The sequence below is a fragment of the Sarcophilus harrisii genome, chromosome 6, assembly GCF_902635505.1.
Source record: "Sarcophilus harrisii chromosome 6, mSarHar1.11, whole genome shotgun sequence".
NCBI lineage: Eukaryota > Metazoa > Chordata > Mammalia > Dasyuromorphia > Dasyuridae > Sarcophilus > Sarcophilus harrisii.
In genome coordinates this window covers 159,123,896-159,149,641 of record NC_045431.1, presented here as the reverse complement: position 1 = coordinate 159,149,641, position 25,746 = coordinate 159,123,896, and the positions used below count along the sequence as shown (strand labels likewise).

General features: G+C 34.0%; 1 protein-coding gene across 1 annotated transcript in view; it reads left to right on the top strand.

Annotated features, from left to right (window-relative positions):
• Window positions 1–20,750: 20,750 nt before the first annotated feature.
• Window positions 20,751–25,746, top strand: part of ART3 (ADP-ribosyltransferase 3) — a 59,607-nt gene continuing 54,611 nt past the window's right edge. Inside the window, exon 1 of the mRNA XM_031943977.1 lies at window positions 20,751–20,937. The gene's annotated coding sequence lies outside the window, so the exon portion shown is untranslated. The remainder of the gene's footprint in view (window positions 20,938–25,746) is intronic.

Sequence of the window (25,746 nt, the reverse complement as noted above, 5' to 3'; positions counted from 1 at the left end):
TTATTTTAAAAAATAAATAAAAATACAAGAGCATTATTCCTTCCTATTTGGACCAGTTTTTAAAATTGGCTTCTCTATGTGCAAATCAAATTCAATTCAATAAATGCTTCTTAAGCACATATTTTATTTTAGTAACTCTGCAAAGGACTATAAGCTTTAGTCCTTTATGGCTAGTGTATAAACAAAAATCAATGCAGCCAAGATTAAAAGAAAAGCAGAAAATTGGGGGGAAATTTTATATCCAAGCATTCTGATAAGGCCTCATTGCTAAAATATATAGAGAATTGACTCAAATTTATAAGAATACAAGCCATTCTTCAATTGAAATGGTCAAAGGATATGAGCGGACAATTTTCAGATGAAGAAATTAAAGCCATTTCTAGTCATATGAAAAAAATGCTCTAAAGCACTATTGATTAGAGAAATGCAAAATTAAGACAACTCTGAGATACCACTAAACAGCCCTTAGATGGGCTAAGATGACAGGAAAAGATAATAAATGTTGGAAGGGATGTGAGAAAACTGGGACACTAATACATTGTTGGTAATATTGTGAACTAATCCAACCAATCTGGAGAGCAATTTGGAATTATACTCAAAGGGCTATCAAATTGTGCATACTCTTTCATCTAGCAATGTCTCCACTGAATCCGAATTCCAAAGAGATCATAAAAAGGATGATCTGAAATCACAGATTCCTTTTGTAGTGACAAGGAACTGGAAATTTAGTGGATACCCATCAATTGGAGAATGGCTGAATAAGTTATAGTATATGAATGTTATGGAATATTATTGTTCTATAGGAAATGATCAGCAGGATGATTTCAGAGAGGCCTGGAGAGACTTACATGAACTGATGCTAAATGAAGTGAATAGAACCAAGAGAACATTGTATGTAGCAGCAAAAAGATTATGTGATCAACTCTGATGGTTGTGGCTCTTTACAACAATGAGATAATTCAGTCCAATTCCAATGAACTTGTGATGGAGAGAGACATTTGTATCCAGAAAAACGACTGTTGGGAACTGAATGGAGATCACAACATAATATTTTCACCCTTTTTGTTGTTGTTTCCTTGCTTTTTTTTTCTTTCTCATTTTTTCCTTTTTGATCCAATTTTTCTTATGAACATGATAAATGTGGAAATATGAATTGCACATGTTTTAACATGTATTAGATTACTTGCTTTCTAGGGAGAGGGTAGGAGAAAGGGACGGAGAAAAATATGGAATACAAGTTTTTGCAAGGGTGAATGTTGAAAACTATCTTTGCATATATTTTGAAAATAAAAAGCTATTTTAAAAAAAAAGATAAAAAAGAAAAATGGAATATTGGTATAATTTTAAAAAAGAAGAAAAGAAAAGTGATTTTCCTTATAAACCTGGCATAGGAAGACAATGGGAAGGAGAACTCCAAAGCACCATCTCTACTGGAAGTACAATTCATTATTGTCTTCTCAGCCAAAAATACTGATTAGTGTATTGAAGGGTCTGATTCTAAGTTTCTCCCGCTGTTCTGGGAATTTAGAAATTTTAAATCAGTCATTCTGTTCCTACAGCTTAAGCCTCTCTTATCTAGAGAATTTTTCTTTATTTATTCTAATTTATAAACCAACTATAAAACTGATTTCTCCTTTCTGGCTGATCTCCCTTACACATTATCTCCTCCCCTATTATTTATCTTGGATGCTTACCCAAGAATACAGTTGGAGCAAATTAAATGGTTAACAATATTTACTATACTTAAAAGATGAAATAGAACTGAAACCAAACAGAATGTTCAGAATTGGAGATATTGGGAAGTCATGCCTTTTGGAGTAGGAAGAGGGGAACCACAAAAAAAAGAAGAGAATGAGATTGCACAGGCATGATATTTCATCACCATGGCTCAGCTGCTATTTGTATCATGGTTGTTCTCCATGATTTTTTTCTCTGAGTTTCTGCCATTCCATTTGTAGGGGCTGTTTTTTGGAGCACTTCTTTAATGCTTTCCTGCTCTCCCCACTGTATGGAAGCTCCTGACCTTCTCCTTCTCCTTCTCCTCCTTTAGGAGAGGACTGGCTGGCTTATCAGAAGGCTGGCTGTGTCAAAGCCACTTCAGGCCAGTTCTTCAGGAGACTGATAATGGAAGAATGCTTCAGGATTTCTTCCAGAACCATATTAGGAGTTCTTTTCCATCACCCAAGTCTCTTTTGTAATACCAACACAGTACTACTTTCAGAAACTTTGCAGCCTTTTGCAAAACTGGCCATATTTTATTTGATGATTCCATTTATATGTCACCATATCAAATAAGATCAGCACAAAACAGAAGAAAGCAGTCATCTTAGGGTATCCTGAACAACACATTTACATTAATAATATGAACAATGGATATGGCAACATACAAGAACATCACTTGACAGACTACTTCAAAGATTACTATATGCACATGTCATAGCAGGACATGAATATCCATAGAACCCAGGTAAATATGCATAAGAACAAGGCAATTACATTATTTAGCTTTCAAAGCAGTGAACATGCATAAACAGCAGTATATATGCAAATAAACAAGATTATACACAAGCAACAAATCTAATAATGATGCATGTATGATTAGCACAGAAATAAAAATGAAAAAAACGATCAAACAGCAACACAATATTCTCAAATACTTAGCATGTATCAATCAACACATGCAGTTTTTCTGATACTACTCCCCTGGTCCTCCTATCTATCTGATTTCTCCTAGTCTCCTTTGCTGGGTTTTTTTTTTTTTTTTAATGTCACACCCATAGTCCATGGGTAACTCTCCAAGACTCTGTCCTGCCTCTCTTCTTCCTCTATACTCTTTCCCTCAATGATCTCATTAGCTTCCATGGATTCAAAGATCATCTCTATGTTGATGATTCTCTAATCTTCCTATCCAGCCTTAACCTCTCTGATGACCTCTCTCATCTCCAATTACCTATTAGACAATCTCAGACATCTTGAACTGAACCATCTGGTAGATGTCTTAAAGTCAACATATCCAAAACTGAATTCTCTTTTCTTCTCAAAAATCACCACTCATCCCAACTTTCCTATTACTGTTGAGAGTACTCTCATCATCCTAATCACCCAGACTCAACTTAAATGTCATCTTCAACTTTATACTCTCTCTCACTGGCCCTCTCCCATTTAATCTGTGGCCAGTGCCTGTTGATAATATATATTGTATTGGCTCCCTTTTCTTTTCTGATACCGTCTTGGTGTAGGCCCTTATTACCTCATATCTGAACTGTTATAATAGATTATCGGTGGATCTCTCTGCCACAAATTTTCCTTACTCCAGTCCATCTTCCATTCAATCTCCAAAGTGATTTTCCTAAAGCACAAGTCTGACCATGTTATCCCTCCTTCTATACTAAGTAAATTCTAATGACTATAACTTCCAGGAACAAATTTAAAGTCCTCTGTTTGGTGTTTAAAACCCCTTCATAATCTGCCCCACCTCAGCCTACTTTTTCACTCTCTTTGTACCTTGTGCCTCACCTCCCTTCCACATACTATTCAATCAAATAATACTGATCTCGTTGTTGTTTGTTGAACAAGACACTCCATCTGCCAGTACTCAGCATTTCCAGTGGTGGGCCACCATGCTTGGAATGTTTTCCTTCCTCTTCCTCACCTAGTTTCCTTTAAATCCCAGCTAAAATCCTACCTTCTATAGGAAGTCTTCCCAGATTTCCCCTTAATTCTAGCACCTTTTCTCTGCTAATTATTTCAAACTTATCCTGGATGTGTCTTAGTCAATTAAAAAAATACTAAGGACCTATGCTGCTACAAACACTGTGCCAGGTACTAGGAATGTAAATTAAGAAAAAGAAATACAATTCCTGCTTCTAAAGGGGCTTACAAACTAATAGGGGAAGACACTACACAAAAGAAAGCTGAAAAGGGGGAGGAAGGATACCAGAAGATGCTGATACAGTGACATGATATCTGAGAAGGATCAAAGCTGAAACAGTCTCCATGAGCTTATCCTGTGAGAAGCATGACGTTCACATTGAGACTAAGCAGAGCAGCTGATGAAAAATGGAGTTGATCCTGTTTGGACTTAGTTATTTTCATGTTACCTTCCCATTAGATTGTGTACTCCTTGGGAGCAAGGACTGTCTTTGGTTCCCCAGTACCTGGCACAGTGCCTGTTGAGCGGATTGACATTTGTTAGCCATACATTACATGAATAAACATTAGTATTGTCATCTGACTACATGTTTAACTATTTTTTGGTTACCCCGAATATATCCAAAGTTAAATTAGTCACAGGCCAAATAGATCCAGGTCTCCCATGACCTGCTGGACCTCTCTGCTTGGGTATTTGAGCTGATCATCAGAAGCGTACTCTTTTATTCTTAAAATTGAATTGGAGGAGTCCTAAATAAGTTAGAACTGTCATTACACACTGTGATATGGGGAAAAAACCAAGAGTATTCATTTTAGGTATAAACTTTCCTAAAACAATAGTTATTATTTTAATATTATTCTATAAACCAAGCATTTCTAGCTTAGAAAAATTCCAAGCTGTCATAGTCCCCCTACCTTCAGATATCTCTGCTCAAGACAATTTGTTTATAGAAATGTTTATAAAAATCTTGAACAAGGAAAAGATCATAATATGCTGAAATACAGTTTGAGGTTAATATTCCAGAACAATAGTTGCTATACAATTTCTTCTCTGACCAAGGCTTTTTCTCAATCAATAATATCTTAACCAGGCATTACCATGTACCTTGCTAAATTTGCTAAATACTGAAGATACAAAGTAAGATTTTTGCAGTCCTTTCTGAAGAGAAGAGTATGCTTCCTATTGGGCCAGTATTACTTCAGAGAATAGGGAAGACAAAGATCTAAATAAAACAAAAGATATTCTTTATTCAAACTTTGGTTCCTTCTCTTCATTGGATTCCATTTAAGGGTCTTTTGTCTTCAAACTATAACCCACTTTTTTTCCTTTTCTAAGTTATTTTATTTAAAAATGTATTTATTGGACTTCCAGCCAAGATGGCAGCGAGGAGGCACGCAGCTGTGTAAGCTCCGCGTTTTCTCTCAGAATCTATCTCATTACAAGCCTCTGAATTAATGCTTGACTGAAAAAAAAAAACCCACAAATAGTTACCAAGGAAAGACATCATTGAGATTCGCCAGGAAAGGTCTGTTTTTGCTCGAGAGCGGGGACGGTTTTAGATCGGGCAAAGGCTGGGGTAGTGGCAGCGGGATCTTGGCAGGCAGCTCCCAGCCTAGCAGACCGGAGGGGGGTGGGGTGTGATCTCAGCCGTCTCTGTGGGGAGAGCTTTGCTACAGGGTTGGATACTTTGCCCTGGCAGCAAGTCAGTAGCCCAGCAGAGAAGCTAAAAATACTGGGGGTGAAGAATACAACCCCAAACAGCTGGAGTTTCTCAGGACCTGGCCACCCCTCCCCCACAGCGTCTCAGCACGCTCTCAGAGTCTCAGAGTGCAGGTGTAGCACAGTCCTGCTAGTGCCTCTCTGCTGCTCCTCCCCTCCCCCCCCCCCAAGTCTGTAGAGGAAGCTCGGTAACACCACCCAGCCCCTCCCCCCAAAAAGCAGATTCCATTTGGGGTTTTTTTCTTTTTTTCTTTGCTAGTTTGTCTCTGATTCTTCTCTGACAAAATGAGCAAAAAATTGAAAAGGACCTTAAAGATTGACAGCTTTTATATGGATAGAGAGCAGACTCTAAACCCTGAGGAGACTAAAAACAGACTGTCTCCAGGTGAATCCCCACAGGAGGAGATCATCTGTTCCTCAGCACAGATGAATCTCATAGAAGAAATTAAAAAGGCTCTCACAAGAGAGCTAGAAGAAAAATGGGAAAAGGAGAGGGAGGCTTGGCAAGAGAGTCTGGAGAAGTCATCCCACTCACTTAAAGACAGAATGGATAAAGAAATCAAATCCTTGAAAAATAGGATTAGTGAACTGGAAACAGAAAATAGCTCTCTAAAAAATAAAATTGGTGAAATGGAAAAAAATTCCATAGAACAAAACAACACAATTGGACAATTAGAAAAAGATATTAAAAAAGTGAGTGAAGAAAACACTTCATTGAAAATCAGAATCGAACAAATGGAATTGAATGACTTGAGGAGACAACAAGAATCAGTCAAGCAAAACCAAAAAAATCAAACAATGGAGAAAAATGTGAAATACCTTCTTGGGAAAACAACAGACCTGGAAAATAGGAGAGACAATCTGAGAATTATTGGACTCCCAGAAAAATATGATGAAAAAAAAAGAGCCTGGACACTATTTTCCAGGAAATTATCAAAGAGAACTGCCCAGAAGTCATAGAAACAGAGGGTAAAATAGACATTGAAAGAATTCATCGATCACCTACTGAAAGGGATCCTAAAATCAAAACACCAAGAAATATAGTGGCCAAATGCCAGAACCCTCAAACGAAGGAAAAAATACTCCAAGTGGCTAGAAAAACCCAATTCAAATATAGAGGAGCCACAATAAGGATCACCCAGGATCTCGCAGCATCCACATTAAAAGATCAAAGGGCCTGGAATATGATATTCCAAAAGGCTAAGGAACTCAGTATGCAACCAAAAATAACTTACCCAGCCAGAATGAGCATCTTTTTCCAGGGAAGAAGATGGTCATTCAACGAAATAAGCGAATTTCACCTATTTTTGATGAAAAAACCAGAACTTAACAAAAAGTTTGATCTACAAATATAGAACTCAAGAGAAACCTAAAAAGGTAAAAAGAAATCTTGGGAACTATATTTCTGCTGTAAAGATGTATAAAGAATACATGTATACCTTGTTCTAGAAACTAGAGGTGGAAAGGACATTGTACCAGAAAAAGGGTAAAGTGGGGGTACTACATCTCACGAAGAGGCAAAGGAAACCTATTATATCTGAGAGAAAGAATGGAGGGGGATGAATATAGTGGGTATCTTACTGCCATCAGAATTGGCTTTAAGAGAAAAATTGTAGACATATTCAATTTATGGTGAAACTTCTCCCACCTCATTGAAAAGTGAGAAGGGAAAAGTGAAAAGGGAAGGAATAAGCTAAGCAGAAGGGAATAGGAAACTGTGAGGGAAAGGAGTAAGATAGGGGGAGGAACTCTAAGGTGGGGGGGAGGGATACTAAAAAGGGAGGGCTGTGAGAAGCAAGTAGTGCTCACAAGTTTAATACTGGGAAGGGGGGGAAGGGAGAAAGAAGGGAGAAAAGCATAAACAGGGGTTAACAAGATGGCAAGTAATACAGAATTGGTAATTTTAACCATAAATGTGAACGGGGTAAACTCCCCCATAAAGAGGAAGCGGTTAGCAGAATGGATTAAAAGCCAGAATCCTACAATATGTTGTTTACAGGAAACACACCTGAAGCAGGGAGATACATGCAGAGTAAAGGTAAAAGGTTGGAGCAAAATCTACTATGCTTCAGGTGAAGTCAAAAAAGCAGGGGTAGCCATCCTGATCTCAGATCAAGCAAAAACAAAAATTGATCTAATTAAAAGAGATAAGGAAGGGCACTATATCTTGCTAAAGGGTAGCATAGATAATGAAGCATTATCAATATTAAACATATATGCACCAAGTGGTGTAGCATCTAAATTCTTAAAAGAGAAATTAAGAGAGCTGCAAGAAGAAATAGACAGCAAAACTATAATAGTGGGAGATCTCAACCTTGCACTCTCAGAATTAGATAAATCAAACCACAAAATAAATAAGAAAGAAGTCAAAGAGGTAAATAGAATACTAGAAAAGTTAGATATGATAGATCTCTGGAGAAAACAAAATGGAGACAGAAAGGAGTACACTTTCTTTTCAGCAGTTCATGGAACCTATACAAAAATAGACCATATATTAGGACATAAAAACCTCAAACTCAAATGCAGTAAGGCAGAAATAGTACCACGATGCAATAAAAATTACATTCAACAAAAAGCCAGGGGAAAGTAGACCAAAAAATAATTGGAAACTAAATAATCTCATACTAAAGAATGATTGGGTGAAACAGCAAATCATAGACATAATTAATAACTTCACCCAAGAAAACGACAATAATGAGACATCATACCAAAATGTGTGGGATGCAGCCAAAGCATTAATAAGGGGAAATTTCATGTCTCTAGAGGCCTACTTGCTAAAATAGAGAAAGAGAAGGTCAACGAATTGGGCTTGCAACTAAAAATGCTAGAAAAGGAACAAAAAACCCCCCAGTCAAACACTAAACTTGAAATTCTAAAAATAAAAGGAGAGATCAATAAAATTGAAAGTAAAAAAACTATTGAATTAATTAATAAAACTAAGAATTAGTTCTATGAAAAAACCAACAAAATAGACAAACCCTTAGTAAATCTGATTTAAAAAAGAAAAGAGGAAAATCAAATGGTTAGTCTTAAAAATGAAAAGGGAGAACTCGCCACTAATGAAGAGGAAATTAGAGCAATAATTAGGAATTACTTTGCCCAACTTTATGGCAATAAATTCAACAACTTAAATGAAATGGAAGAATACCTTCAAAAATATAGCTTGCCCAGATTAACAGAGGAAGAAGTAAATATCCTAAACAGTCCCATCTTAGAAAAAGAAATAGAACAAGCTATTAACCAACTCCCTAAGAAAAAATCCCCAGGACCAGATGGATTTACATGTGAATTCTACCAAACATTTAAAGAACAATTAACTCCAATGCTATATAAACTATTTGAAAAAATAGGGATTGAAGGAGTCCTACCAAACTCCTTTTATGACACAGACATGGTACTGATACCTAAACCAGGTAGGCTGAAAACAGAGAAAGAAAATTATAGACCAATCTCCCTAATGAATATTGATGCCAAAATCTTAAACAAAATATTATCAAAAAGATTACAGAAAATCATCCCCAGGATAATACACTATGACCAAATAGGATTTACACCAGGAATGCAGGGCTGGTTCAATATTAGGAAAACTATTAGCATAATTGACTATATCAATAAGCAAACTAACAAAAACCATATGATCATCTCAGTAGATGCAAAAAAAGCATTTGATAAAATCCAACATCCATTCCTAATAAAAACACTTGAGAATATAGGAATAAATGGACTTTTTCTTAAAATAGTCAGGAGCATATATTTAAAACCGTCAGTAAGCATCATATGCAATGAGGAAAAATTGGAACCTTTCCCAGTAAAATCTGGAGTGAAGAAAGGTTGCCCACTATCACCATTATTATTCAATATTGTATTAGAAACACTAGCCTCAGCAGTAAGAGTCAAGAAAGAGATTAAAGGAATTAAAGTAGGCAATGAGGAAATCAAACTATCACTCTTTGCAGATGATATGATGGTATACTTAGAAAACCCCAGAGATTCTACTAAAAAGCTATTAGAAATAATTCATAACTTTAGCAAAGTTGCAGGGTATAAAATAAATCCCCATAAATCCTCAGCATTTTTATACATTACCAACAAAATCCAACAGCAAGAGATACAAAGAGAAATTCCATTCAGAATAACTGTCGACAGCATAAAATATTTGGGGATCTATCTACCAAAGAAAAGTCAGGAATTATATGAGCAAAATTACAAAAAACTTTCCACACAAATAAAGTCAGATTAAATAATTGGAAAAATATTAAGTGCCCTTGGATAGGCCGAGCGAATATAATAAAGATGACAATATTCCCTAAACTAATCTATTTATTTAGGCTATGCCAATCAGACTTCCAAGAAAATATTTTAATAATCTAGAAAAAATAACAACAAAATTCATATGGAATAATAGAAGGTCGAGAATCTCAAAGGAATTAATGAAAAAAAAATCAAATGAAGGTGGCTTAGCTGTACCTGATCTAAAACTATATTATAAAGCAGCAGTCACCAAAACCATTTGGTATTGGCTAAGAAATCGATTAGTTGATCAGTGGAACAGATTAGGTTCACAAGACAGAATAGTCAACTATAGCAATCTAGTGTTTGACAAACCCAAAGATCCTCACTTTTGGGATAAGAATTCATTTTCTGACAAAAACTGCTGGGATAACTGGAAATTAGTATGGCAGAAATTAGGCATGGACCCACATTTAACACCATATACCAAGATAAGATCAAAATGGGTCCATCATTTAGGCATAAAGAACGAGATTATAAATAAATTAGAGGAACATAGGATAGTTTATCTCTCAGATCTGTGGAAGAGGAAGAAATTTGTGACCAAAGGTGAGCTAGAGACCATTATTGATCACAAAATAGAAAATTTTGATTACATCAAATTAAAAAGCTTTTGTACAATCAAAACTAATGCAAACAAGATTAGAAGGAAAGCAACAAACTGGGAAAACATCTTCACAGTTAAAGGTTCTGATAAAAGCCTCATTTCCAAAATATATAGAGAATTGACTCTAATTTATAAGAAACCAAGCCATTCTCCAATTGATAAATGGTCAAAGGATATGAACAGACAATTTTCAGATGACGAAATTGAAACTATTACCTGTCATATGAAAGAGTGTTCCAAATCACTATTAATCAGAGAAATGCAAATTAAGACAACTCTGAGATACCACTACACACCTGTCAGATTGGCTAACATGACAGGAAAAAATAATGACGAATGTTGGAGGGAATGCGAGAAAACTGGGACACTGATGCATTGTTGGTGGAGTTGTGAACGAATCCAACCATTCTGGAGAGCAATCTGGAATTATGCCCTAAAAGTTATCAAACTGTGCATACTCTTTGACCCAACAGTGCTACTACTGGCCTTATATCCCAAGGAGATACTAAAGAAGGAAAAGGGATCTGTATGTGTGAAAATGTTTGTGGCAGCCCTGTTTGTAGTGGCTAGAAACTGGAAAATGAATGGATGCCCTTCAATTGGAGAATGGTTGGGTCAATTGTGGTATATGAATGTTATGGAATATTATTGTTCTGTAAGAAATGACCAGCAGGATGAATACAGAGAGCCTTGGAGAGACTTACATGAACTGATGCTAAATGAAATGAGCAGAACCAGGAGATCATTATATACTTCAACAATGATACTGTATGAAGATGTATTCTGATGGAAGTGGATTTCTTTGACAAAGAGACCTAATTCAGTTTCAATTGATAAATGATGGACAGAAGCAGCTACACCCAAAGAAAAACACTGGGAAATGAATGTAAACTGTTTGCATTTTTGTTTTTCTTCCCAGATTATTTTTACCTTCTGAATCCAATTCTCCCTGTGCAACAAGAGAACTGTTTGATTCTGCACACATATATTGTATCTAGGATATACTGCGACATATTCAACATATATAGGAATGCGTGCTATCTAGGGGAGGAGGTGGAGGGAGAGAGGGGAAAAATCGGAACAGAAGTGAGTGCAAAGGATAATGTTGTAAAAAATTATCCTGGCATGGGTTCTGTCAATAAAAAGTTATTATAATAAAAAAATAAAAAATATATAGTATAAATGTAATAAAATAATATATATAATGTAAAATAATAAATGTAATAAAATATAAAGATTTTTGCTTGTATGGAAAAAAACCAAAAAAATTTATTTTTAATGCATATTGCCTTATGGATCATGTTGGGAAAGAAAAATCAGAATAAAAAGAAAAAACTATAGGAGAGAAAAATGTGTAATTTATTAAACCTGCATCAATTTTCTGCCATACTGTTTTCCAGTTTTCCCAGCAGTTTTTGTCAAATAATAATATCTTATTCCAGAAGTTGGAGTCTTTGGATTTATCAAACACTAGTTTTGCTGTAGTCATTGACTTGTGTACATAACTATTGATCCACTACTCTATTTCTTACTAATACTAAATGGTTTTGATAACCACTACTTTATAATATAGTATTAGGATTGGTTTAGCTAGGTCACCTTCTTCTGCATGTTTTTCATTAATTCCCTTGATGTTCTTGATCTTTTGTTTTCCAGATGAATTTTGTTATTTTTTTCTGGCTCTATAAAGTTATTTTTTTTTTTGATAATTTGATTGGTATGGCACTGAATAAGTAGATTGATTTAGAAAAAATTGTCATTTTTATTATGTTAGTTCAGACTATTTATGAGCAATTTATATTTTTTCAATTGTTTAGCTCTAACTTTATTTGTGTGAAAAATGTTTTGTAATTGTATTCATACATTTCCTGGTTTTGTCTCGGCAGGTAGACTCCCAGATATTTTATATTGTTTACAGGTATTTTAAATGGGATTTCTGTTCTGTCTCTTACTGCTAGGCTTTGTTGGTAACATAGAAATGCCAGTGATTTATGTGGATTTATTTTATATCCTGCAATTTAGCTAAAGTTTTTGTTTCTAGTAGGTTTTTGGTTAGTTCTCTGGGATTCTCCAAATATATCATTTGTATTTGTAGATAATACTACAAAGGATAGTTTTGTTTCCTCATTGCCTACTCTAATTTGTTCAATTTTTTTCTTCTCTTATTGCTAAAACTAACATTTCTAGTATAATACTGAATAATAGTGGTGATGATGGGCAACTTTGTTTTATCCCTGATCTTATAGGGACTGCTTCTAGTATCCCCATTACAGATAATGCTTGTTGATGGTTTTAAATAGATATTACTTATCATTTTAAGGAAAACTTTATATATTCCCATGCTTTTTAAGTGTTTTTGTTAGGAATAAATGTTTTATTTTGTCAAAGACTTTTTCTGCATCTATTGAGATAATCATATGATTTCTGTTACTTTGTAATTGATATGGTCAATTATGCTGATAGTTTTTCCGATAGTAGATCAGTCCTTCATTCCTGATATAGATCCCACTTGGTCATAGTGTATTATCCTTGGGATAAGTTGTTGAAAACTCTTTGCTAATATTTTACTTAAGATTTTTTCATGAGGAACTGGAAACTTGAGTGGGTACCTATCAACTGGGGAATGGCTGAATAAGTTATGGTATATGAATGTAATAGAATATTATTGTTCTATAAGAAGTGATCAACAGGCTGATTTCAGAAAGGCCTGGAGAGACTTACATGAACTTATGCTAAGTGAAATGAATAGAACCAAAAGAACATTGTACACAGCAACAAGAAGATTATGTGATGATCAACTGTGAGGGACTTGGCTCTTTTCAATAATGAAGTAATTCAGGCCTAATTTGAATAGACTTGTGATGGTGAGAGCCATTTGTATCCAGAAAGAGGATTACGGGAACTGTATATGGATCATAACATAGCATTTTCACCTTTTTTTGTTGTATTGTGGTTTCTTTCCTTGTATTTTTTTTCATATTTTTCCCCTTTTGATCTTATTTTTCTTCTGTAGCATGATAAATGTGGCGATATATTTAGAAGAATTGCACATGTTTAACCTGTATTGAATTACTTGCTGTCTAGGGGAGAGGAAGGGAAGGAAGAGAGAAAAACTTGTAACACAAGGTTTTGCAAGAATGAATTTTGAAAACTATCTTTGAATGTCTTTTGAAAAATAAAAAGCTATTATTTTTTTCAAAAAAGATTTTTGCATTAGCATTCATTAGGAAAGTTGATCTATGATTTTTCCTTCTCTGTTTTGGCTCTTCTTGGTTTAAATATGAGCATCATATCTGTATCATAAAAAGAATTTGGTAAGACTCATTCATCTATTTTTCCAAATAGTTTATATAATATTGGATTTAATTGTTTTTAAATGTTTCATTGAATTAATTTGTAAATCTATCTGGCCCTGGAGATTTTTCCTTAAGAAATTATTTGATGCTTGTTCAATTTCTTTTTCTAAAATGGGGCTATTTAATTTCCTCTTCTGTTAATCTGGACAATCTGTATTTTTGTAAGCATTAATCCATTTCAATTAGATTGTCTTATTTATTGGCATACATTTGGGCAGCATAGCTCCTAATTGTTGATTTAATTTCCTCTTCATTGATGGTAAGTTCACCCTTATTCATTTTTAATGCTGGTAATTCGATTTTCTTCTTTTCTTTTTCTAATCACATTTTGTTTTCTAATCTATTTTGTTGATTTTTTTCATAAAACCAACTCTTAGTTTTATTTATTAATTCAATAGCTTTCTAACTTTCAATTTTATTAATCTCTTCTTTGATAATTTTAAAATTTCTAATTTGGTATTTAATTGGGGGCTTTTAATTTGTTCTTTTTCTAGATTTTTTTAGTTGCATGCCCAATTCATTGATCTTCTCTTTTTTTTTTTTGTTTTATTCATGCAAGTATCTAGAGATATAAAATTTTCCCTAAGAATTGCTTTGACTATATGCTATAAGTTAATTGGTATGTTGTCTCATTGTCGTCATTCTCTTGGATGAAATTATTGATTGTTTTTATGATTTATTATTTGATCTACTCATTCCTTAGGATTAGATTATTTGGTTTCCAATTCATTTTTGGTCTTTTTTTCCATGGCTGTTTATTTTATGTACTTTTTATTACATGATGGTCTGAAAATACGCCTCCCTTTATGCATTTGATTTCAAGATTTTTATACCCTAATATATGGTCAATTTTTGTGTATAGTTGTCATGTACTGCTGAGAGGAGGTATATTTTTTCCTATCCACATTCAATTTTCGCCAGAGATCTATTACATCTAACTTTTCTAAAATTCTGTTCACCTCCTTAATTTCTTTCTTGTTTATTTTGTGGTTAGATTTATCTAGTTCTGAGAGAGGGAAGTTGATATCTCCCACTAGAATAGTTTTGCTGTGCATTTCTTCCTGCAATTCACTTAACTTCTCTAAGAATTTAGATGCTATTTCACTTGGTGAAATAGTATTTAGAATATTAATAAAATTAATATTATTGTTTAGAATTGATGTTACTTCATTATCTATGGTACCCTTTAGTAAAAATGTAGTTTCCATCTTTATCTCATTTAATTAGTTCTGGTTTTGCTTGATCTGAGATCAGGATTGCTATCCCTGTTTTTCTTTTTAATATCAGATATAGCATAATATATAGTATATTTTGCTCCAGCCTTTTACCTTTACTGTGTGTATCTCTGTTTCAAATATGTTTCTTGTAAGTAACATATTGTATGATTCTGACTTTTAATCTACTATTCACTTGTTTTATGGGAAAATTCATCGCATTCACATTCACAGTGAAGATTACTAACTTTGTATTTTCCTCCATCCTAGTTTTTCCCATTTATATTTTTCTCTTTCCTTTCACCCTTTCTCTTCCCATCAGTGTTTTCTTCTGACCCTCACCTTCCTCAATCTGGCCTCCCTTTTATCAACCCCCCTTTTTTGACTTGCCTTCCCCCTTTTTTTCTCTCTTTTCCTCCTATTTCCCTATATAGGTTGAGACAAATTTCTATACCAAACTAAGTATGTACGTAATTTGTTATTGAAACCAGATCAAATAAGATTAAGATTCAAAATGCTCATCCCACTCCCTACTTTCCCTCTACTGTAATAGGGATTTTGTGCCTCTTTATATAATGTAATTTACCCCATTTTACCTCCCTTTCCTCTTCTCCCCTTAGTTTCTTTATTGTCACCACATTAAAATCAACTTATACCCATACCCTCTGTCTAACTTCCCTGAAAAAGATAACACTTTTCAAGAATTACAAATATTATCCTTTAATATGGAATCTACTAAGGCCTGGATAATCCTGAAATCCTGTTGTAACTCCTTGATATTTGAATTGTTCCTTTTTGGATGATTTTAAAAATAACTTTTTATATGACTTGTATAGTAGGAAACGTACTGAATTATAAGTGAGGAAACCCAGGTTATTCCTTTAATGTGGGCTTTTTTTTTTTTTTTTTTTTTTTACTAACTATATAATCTTAGAAGAGTCACTGAACCTCAATTGACCTCTCATTTATGAAGATTTTATTTTGTTTTAAATATAGCCTGTAGCTCTCTGTTTTAAATAATAATTTTAAAATCTATGGATTTACAGTTTTTGTAGTCCTTAAAGGGCTGGTATGGTTGTAAAATAAGAGAATTGCTTTAGATTCTAAGGTCTTTCCAGTATTAACATGATAAAACTCTAATTTGGAAAACCCCAGAAGCTATCTAAAAACAGATTCATAGGCTTAGAGTTAGAAGGGCATTTGAGAGATTTTTATCTAATCCAGCTGAATAGCAGAAAATTACAACTTGCAGAGTAAGCAAATTCCTGCCAAGGTGAGCCTGTACATGTAGTTGCTGGCCCCCTTCTTTTGCTTTTTTGTCTTATTTCTGAAAAGAACAGGGCATAGGCCAAGTTTTGGAGAATGGTCTTTCCATGAAAATTCAAAAGTTCCTAAGAGACTCTGTGTTCAGTCATCCAGACAATAACCAACTATTTCCCCAACAGTATGTTCCTTGAAGATTATTTCAAGCAGAGGATCACCATGTAGTTTGGTGCTTGAGTTGCTATACCTTAAAGAGGTTCTATTAATAAATTCATGTACTGCAATCTGTTTTGCCTTTTCTCAGCATTCTATTTCCAATTCTTTGTTATCAAAAAAGTGCTGCTATGGAGATATATATATATATATATATATATATATATATATATGGAACTTTTTTTTCTAACCTTGCCCAGTGCAATATCTGGACAAAAGAGTATAAATGTTTTAGTCACTTAAAAGAAATTCCAAACTGCTTTTAAGAAGATTTGGACTTATTCATAACTTCACCAACAATGTGTTAGTAGGTTGACTATTTCCACCTCTTGTCATTACTGAAATTTTGATGGGAGTGAAATTCAATCTGTTTTGGTTTGATTTTCATTTCTTTTATTAGTAATTGCAAAAAATGTTATCATCTGAACCTTCAGGGAATCATAATTTTTTTTTTTTTTTACTGTTGGAGTGTCTTGCCTTGATGTTGATGTTGCTGATCCATCAGGGCAGTTGTTGCTGAAAGTTGGGTGACTGTGGCAATTTCTTGAAATAAAACAACAGGGAAGTTTGCCACCTTGACTGACTCTTCATTTGAACATTTAAAAAGTTCCTGTAAGGTAATTGTCCTAATTATCAATGTTGTGGTTTAGGGTATAGGGAGGCCTGAGAAGAGAGAGCAATAGAAGAATAGCTGGTTGATGGAGCAGTCAGAAAACACACAACATTTATCTGTTAAATAAGGGCTATGGTTCATGACTCCCTTAAACAATTATAATAGTAACATCAAAGATCATTAATCCCAGATTATCATAATAGATTCAATATTAAAATATGATACAGAGATATAAGGTGATCATATGCTGTTGGAAAAGTGGACTGACAGAGTTGCCACAAACCTGTAATATCTGTGAATCATAATAAAATGGGATATGCTTAGATATAGATGAAAGAAAATTTCCCTCCAATTACATGTAAAAACAATTTTTTAACATTGTGAGTTCCAAATTCTATTCCTTCCTTCTTCCCTTTCTCCCTTCCTGATGGGAAACAATCTCATACAGATAATGCATGTGCAATCATGTAAAACATTTTCAAAATTCTTATTCTGTTGAAGAAAACTCAAATAAAAGAGAGAAAGAGGAGAGACAGAGACAGAGAGAAGGAAGGGAAGGAGGGAAGAAAGAAAAGGAAAGAAGGGAGGGAGGGAGATAGAAAGGAAGGAAAGAAAAAAAGAAGGAAGGAAATAGTATGTTTTGGTTTGTATACAGATGCCATCAGTTATTTCTCTGGAGATGGATAGCATTTTTCATCCACATGTCATTTGGAATTGTCTTAGATTATGGTATTGCTGACAATCGTTAAGTTATTGACAGTTGTTCATTGTACAGTGTAGTTGTTACTGTGTATAATTTTGCCTGGTTCTACTCATTTCACTCAATATCACTTAGTGTAAGTCCAGGTTTTTCTGAAATCAACCTGCTTGTCATTTCTTATAGCACAATAATATTCCATTACAATCATATACCACAGCTTGTTCAGCCATTGTCCAATTGATGGGCGTCACCTCAATTTTCAATTCTTACCCACCACAAAAATTGCTTCTTTAAGCAAGTTTGATTTCTCTTTTTTTAAAAAAAAGATTTCCTTGAGATACAGACCTAGTAGTTTTATTGTTGGATCAAAGGGTATGGACGACCCTTTGGGCATAGTTCCAAATTGCACAGGAGGAAAATTTTACAGCATTCATAATATTACAAGTGTTATCTTTAATATAATAATATGTCTAGCAAACATTAAATAAATAGCCTTAAATACTGAAGAAATAAATATCATGTATATTCAACAGATTCATACCTAGCTTTGAAAAATTCAGGCAAGTCAATTAAACACATTGAGCTTCAATTTGTTTAGTAATAAAATGAGGGAATTGTATTAAGTTACACTTGTGGGCCATTTTAGTCTTAAGATTCTATGAACTCAATTCTGATTTGCATCCCTCTAAAGTGTAATTTTGACCTGTGTTAGCTGCATTCCACAAACATGAAAAATTAAATTGGTTTAGTTCAATAAAATAAATGTTTTAAAAGTAAGATAAATTTGATATATGGTGTTATATGATGTTTCTGAAACCAACAACATTCCTCTTTTTTTTTTTTTTGGCAGTTATTGATTTCTAAATGACATTGTCATTTCGAGACTGCAAAAGAAATGGTTTGAACATAAGCAGATTTAAATCTTTAACATCTTGAGGGCTGATGTTCTTTGGTAGTGAAAATATCAGAATATGTGAGAAGCTAGCAATAAGGTTTTGGAAACCAATTAAATACTCCTTTGGAGGTCCTCTTTTGATGAAATTAATTTTTGCTAAAATCAGTCAAAAGAAATCCCACTGTTTACATAGATTTTAAGCGTTATTGCTACAATCCAGATCCAGGATTGTTTTCAAAGGGGTTGAAAAATTGCATAAGTTTTTGAAATATTTCAGAAGTATTTATGTTTAATTTTTATTTGGAAGACTTTAAGGCATCTGAAAATCTTCTGGCACTCTTACACAAGAAATTATTTCCTAAATGAAATGCAAACAATATTTAATTAGACCAGTTTAGTTGTTAGTTTCAGAAGCACATATTTACCTAATCTCAAATCCAAAGAATATGAATTGTGGTCCACATTTTTTAATAAGGTCCCTCCCAATTCTTTTTTCTTTACCTAGGGATGAGCACCCAACAGCAAATATACCAAAAATCTCATGAACTATTTTCCAGGGACATATGTGTTATTTATCCTGCCCCAGGCCTCTGCAGTGTCTGGAAAAGCCTAGAAGGGATACTTGTTTTTCCTCTCATGTCCTATAAGATAAAAGGAAAGGATTTTTAAATGATACAAGGTCTACCCTGCTTGTACCATCCTCTGATGTCATTATGAAGAAAGGCAATTTATTTTGTGCTCTAAAGATAAGAATGAGAGAAGAAATGAGCTGTGCCTCCTAGTGATTAAAAATTCGAAGTAGGAAATGATATTTTCATTTTTACTTAGATTTAATATCTTCCAAGTATTTAACATATATGTTCTTATTTTTGCATCACAATAATCCATGAGGATTTTATCCTTATATTACAAACAAGAAAAGAGACTCAGAAAAGTTCAATGATTTGCCTGAGATTTTACAACTAGTAAGTGTCTGAGTTGGAGTTTGAATCCTGACTCCACATAGTCCATTAATTCATTTGCTTTCCTACCCTATCTCCTGTAGGGAGCAACCTGTAAAGAAATACCCTGTGGATGGGGTATTCACGTAAGCTTCATAAGTTCTTTGCCAAAAGATCACCTTCCACTGTTACTGAGATGTCAGAAGAGAATCTTTGATTTCTGGGACTGGTCTTTAGATGAAGAAGCTGTTCCATAGTCCCCCAGACAGTTTTCATACAAACCATATGCATCCTGCCCCTGATATTATATTATGCTTGAAAAGTATGTCTGGCTTTACCAAAGTATTGAATGTTCAACTGAAACGCTTTAGGTTTTCTTATAATTAGCCAAGTGAAAAATAGCCTGCAGTTTCTAAACTTCTAAAAGAAAAACTTTTTTAAACCTCATTTTCGGAAAGTGAGGCATCACATGGCAATGATATGTCTTTAAATAATATAGTAAATGTTAATTCTCTCTGTCTCTCTCTGTCTCTCTCTCTCTCTCTCTCTCTCTCTTTCATTTTCTGTCTCTCTCTTACCCTCTCATCTTTTCTTCCTCCCTCCCTTTCCCCATCTCTCTTTCTAACAAAGCCCAGCAACTTCATTTGCTTTGGAACTCTAATTTTTATCAACCTATTCTTTGAGGAAAAGGCCTTCCTAGTAATCTCTTATGGTCATTTAATTTATCCTCTGTGTGTGTGTGTGTGTGTGTGTATTCATGTCTTATATACATATACATTCACTTGGTGATGTGACTGTGTTCACTTTTCCCAGTTGATATGTATTTGTATAAATATAATGGTAATAAATATCATCAGAAGAATTAAACTTTCTCATATGATAATGAAGAAGAAGAAAACATTTTAGGATGGGTTCTTTTTTCTTTTTCAATGAGAAATTTGTTGGAAAACAATGCACACGTTTAAGATAGAACCAGAGATGTGAAGAACAACCAAGTTCTATATCTTAATTGAATTAGCTCTCTTCTTGATTTCTGTAAGAGTGGGTTGTAAAAAACATGTTTAACAACATGATGAATATCAAATCATTTTTCTCATAACAAAAGCAACTTTGTACGTGATCATTAGTTGACTGCTTAGAAAATGACTGTAATGGAAGACTGCCAGGCCAATCTGGATGCTCACATTAATATTCTAGGTTTTGAATAATAGTGTTTATTGTTAAGAGACAAAAACATATGAAATACTGTTACAAACTGGCAAGTTGGAAACAACCCCCTCAAAGAAGCTTGATTCAGCCAGAAAAGCAAAAACATTAGAGTAGCAATTAAATCCAACTCTGGTATACAGAGAGGGAAGAGGCACTGGAGGGAGGGTGGAATAGGTGAGACTTTTATTTTAAGGCTAGGAGGAAAGAACGCATTTGAAACCACAGTATGTGATAAAGGAGCAATGTCTGCAAGAAAAAAGCTGAGGTACACGTTCTATATTTTAACTTTTTAATATGAAATTGCATTGATGTGATTGATATGGTTTTCATAAATGTTAATGAAGTAAACTTGTCTAAGAAAATATCATTATTTTATGATCAATAAGAGTCAAATAAAATGCATGTAAGAAATATGGAATTTAAGACTAAAAGTTATTCTAGAACCATTTCCCCCAATGTTTTAAAGTATATCAATATTTTAACTTGCTGTTAATAGCAATTGTAGTAATGTTTTCATAATTTTTTTGTTTAAAATGCTTTTCAAGGATTATATTGCCTCTCAAAGCTTACAATGGCAGTATTTTCAAGTAACCATGGGAAAGGTTGATATTATATTTAAATATTGAGTTACTTGTTTTTAGATTTGTAATTAACTGTTATTAGAAATTTATACAGTGTAAGTTTTAGGATCAGTTCTTTTTGTCTGGGACTCACAAGAGCTGGAGATTTGCATCATTACCTGTTCTATACCCACCCTTTGTCATTTGCTGCACATTTGTTCATGAGAAAGTTGTACTTAATATTGGGGGAAGATTCTTCATTTTCATATTTCTTGATTAATAAACCTCTCCCTGAGTATCATTAAAACAATATGAGCTTTCATCTAGGGTTTCCTTAGATCTTTTTACATTCTATAGGTACCAGTGTAGCACACATATACTGTTCAACTGTTATTATTCACTTCTGTTAGATGACTTCTCATCTCCTTTTCCCATCATACATTTCCTGAATAATATCTTTTATAGCATTTTTTGCACATTTGTCACTGCTGAAAATATTATAGAGTATATTCAGGCATATTATGCATCTCTTTTATGTTTTTTGAATCACCTACAACCTTGATTCTTTGGAGACTTTGTTCTAAGACTAACAAATATACATCATAATGGTGATAACAAGATTAACTTCATAGATCACATACCACATCAGCACAACACTCAACAAACACATAAAAGCAAATGGCAAAAATAAAATGAGAATGAGGACAAAAAAGAAAACAAGCTCATGAAGAACAATATTGGGAATAAAGATCAGCACTACCTGGAATGGTGTAAAAGTGAATGGACATCACCAGTTTTGTTCTTGGCAATAGGAAAGAACACAATCTTGGGAGGGGGGGAAGGAATGAGAAGGGCAATGGCTGTTCTTTCTCTCTTATTTACTTGAATTCTCTCTGATGTCATCACATCTCCCTTTCATTCAGTCTCTCCTTTTCTTCCTTATGTTGGAAGGGAGCATAAATAAGTCATTATGAGTTGAAAAATAAGCCTTACTATATATACATTGAAAAACAGTGATTATAACATGTAGAAAATCTGAAGGGAAGATAGAGGTTTTGTGATTAAGAAAACAAAATATTAGCATTTGGATTACCTGACCATTTGAGACTTTGGGGGCATTAAATTTCAGGTTTGCACATAGTACTGACGAGGAAAGATTGATTGTTTTTGTTGCAATATACAAGCTAATGCATATATTAAAAGCTGTCAGCTCAGTAAGTTTCATCTTTCCAGAAATTAGTCACTATGGTTCAGTCTTCTCTTCAGGGAAAGTAATTTCTCCTTTTCCTTTCCTTATATGTGGTAAGCACATTCCCTATTATAAGAAATTAAAAGTAAATGGGAATTTCCCTACATATATACATAGACAAGTCAATGACACATAATGAGTACACTAGTCATAACTAAAGAAAGGCAACTTGACTTCTGCATTTTCTACCCATGCGTTGAAAACACTTTTTTTCATGAATTTTGATAACAATTTGGAATATTAGTAGAGGATTCTGTTGTTACATCATAGTTTGAAGAGTATTTCATTAGAGGTGTTTACCTTCCAATTACATAAAAAAACCCTCAATTTTCTCTCTTACTTTACAAATATAAACAAGTTTTGGATTATTCACTATTTGCATCATTACAAGATCATAGATTAGAGCTAGAAGGTCACTCGGATGCCATCTGTTCCAAATCCTTCATTTTACAGATGAGGAAATTGAGGCCCATAGAACTTAAGTGACTTGCTTAAGATCACACAGTAAATGATGTGATCTGCCAAGAAAAAGTCTAACAGAAACAGATCTAGTGATTGAGGTAGCCAAGCAAGAGGATTTTGACCTCTGTTGAAACTCTAACAAACGTCATCCAGAACCTGTAAAGATGCATAATGATAGCAAGCCTCATTTTTTTCTCAATAGTCTTTTATTTTTCCAAATACACATAAAGATAGTTTTCAATATACATTTTTATAAAACTTTGTGTTCCAAATTTTTCTCCCTCCCTTCTTTCCTCTCTCCTCAAGACAGCAAGCAATCTGAAGGTTAAACATGTATAATCCTTTTAAATATATTTCCATATTTGTCTTGTTGTATAAAGAAAAACCAAATCATCAGGGAAAAAACACTAGAAAGAAAAAGCAAAGGTGAAAATCGTATGCTTCAAAGCACATTCAGTATCCATAGTTTTCTCTCTGAATTAGGATTGCATTTTTCATCTCAAGTGTATTGGAATTGTCTTGAATCACTGTATTACTAAGAAAAGCCAAATTCATCACAATTGATCATCACATAATCTTGCTGTTATTATGTCCAGTGTTCTCTTCGTTCTGCTCACTTCACTCAGCATCAATTCATATACGTCTTTCCAGGTTTTTCTGAAATCAATCTGCTCATCATTTCTTATATAACAATAGTATTCCATTATATTATTTTACTATAACTTATTCAACTATTCCCCAATTAATGGGTATCCACTCAGTTTCCAAACCCTACCAAGCCCCGTCTTGTTAAATATAATTATTCAAAATATACAAAACTATAGAAATGTAAAAGAAATTTAAATAAATTCCATATGCAATCTATACAATTAGTTCTTTTCTAGTCATATATCTTTATAATAATTATCCTTTATGCCACCTTTTTTTCAGTTTCTTTTTTCTAAACCTAGATCAGGAATTTGCAAATTTCAGACAAAGGAGAAGGGGCAATTATGAGATTTTGCTCTAGATTAGATTACTTTTGGAGCACATTAAAAGCTTGCAAATCAGTAGTCTGAGTTGTCCTTAAGATCTTGAAATAAGAGAATATTCAGTCCCTCAAGAAAGCAATAAGACCAAGTTAGATATTTCCTGCAGAAGTGCATAAAACCTGATATAAAGTCTGGAGTTTAGAGTCAGGAAATTAGCTGGAAAAATGAGTAAACAAAAACAAACAAACAAATATCTCAACATGAAAAATATTATGTTGATAAGGATGTTTAAAGTACAAGCCAAGATGGCAGAGGGAAGCCAGAAAGTTGCCTGAACTTTCCCTATTTTCCTCAGAAACGATTTGTAATCAAACTTCTGGACAAATTCTGGATCAGCAGAACCTATAAAGCGATGGAATAAAACAAATTTCTAGCTCAAGTAACTTGGGAGGACTTCAGGTAAGGTCAGTCTCACTTGGTGAAAGAGGGGTGTAGTTCAGCCCAGATGGTGTCTGGGTAAATCATTGGGAAGGTCTTAGCTACAACACAGATCAGCAATTGATACCCTGGCTCCTGACTCAACAAGACAATAACATCATGCTGGTGGTAGAGGGTCCATTCCCAGCACAGAAAACAAATTGCCAACTCCAGAAAACAGGCAACATCAGGTGAGACTAGGTGGGCCACCTCAACTCTGTGAACAACTCACCAAACACTAGATGCCCTGGTACTCAAAATCAAAGCTCACAATGCCCCAAAGCTCAAAGCTGCACAAGAAGCTTGGGAAGTGCCCCTTATGCCCCAGCAAGAGAGATCAACTGTAAAAGCTATGAAATGTGTTTTTAAAAAAAGGAGGAAGAAAGGATGGTAAGAAGGAAGGAAGGATAGATGGACCAGTTAGCTGACTAACTAATCAACTGATCAGCCTTGACCATAGAAAGCTACTGTAGTGACAGAAGATCAAAGCACCAACTCAGAAAAGGATAAAATACCTAAATATGAAAACTCAAGGGGAATATGAATTGATTTTAAGCCCAAAGAGCCTTCTTGGAAGAACTCAGAAAAATTTTTCAAGTTAATTTAGAGAGCTAGAAGAAAAAATGGGGAAAGAACTGGGAGGTATGCGAGAGTTAACAACTTGGAAAAGGAAGGACAAAAATTGGTTGAAGAAAACAATTCCCTAAAAAAATACAATTGGTCAAATGCAAAAAAAAATCCACTGAAGAAAACAACATCTTTAAAAGTAGAATTAGCCAGTTGGAAAAGGAGATACAAAAGGTAACTGAAGAAAATCACATTTTAAAAGCTAGAATTGGATAAATGGGAGCTAATGAGTGTATGAAAGACATCAAGAATCAGTCCAAAGAATGAAAAAAAAAAGAAGAAAATGTAAAATACAACATTGGAAAAAACAATCAACTTGGAAAATACTGGAGAGATAATTTAAGAATTTTTGAACTACCTGAAAACCATGATCAAAAAAAAAGAGCCTGGATAGCATCTCTCAAGAAATCATTTAAAAAAAAACTGCTCTAGGACCAGAGGGCAAAATAGTCATTGAAAGAATTCATCACTCATCTCCTGAAAGGAATCCTGTAAGGAAAACTTGATGAAATATTGTAGCTGAATTCCAGAATTATAAGGTCAAGGAGAAAACACTACAAACTGCCAGAAAAAAAAGAACAATTCAAATATCAAAAAGCTACTGTCAAGATCACTCAGGATTTAACAGTTTCTACATTAAAGCATCAGAGTGTATAGAATACAATTTCAACTAAAATCAACTACCAACAAAACTGAGTATACTCCTTTGGGAAGGTGGGGGGTGAGAA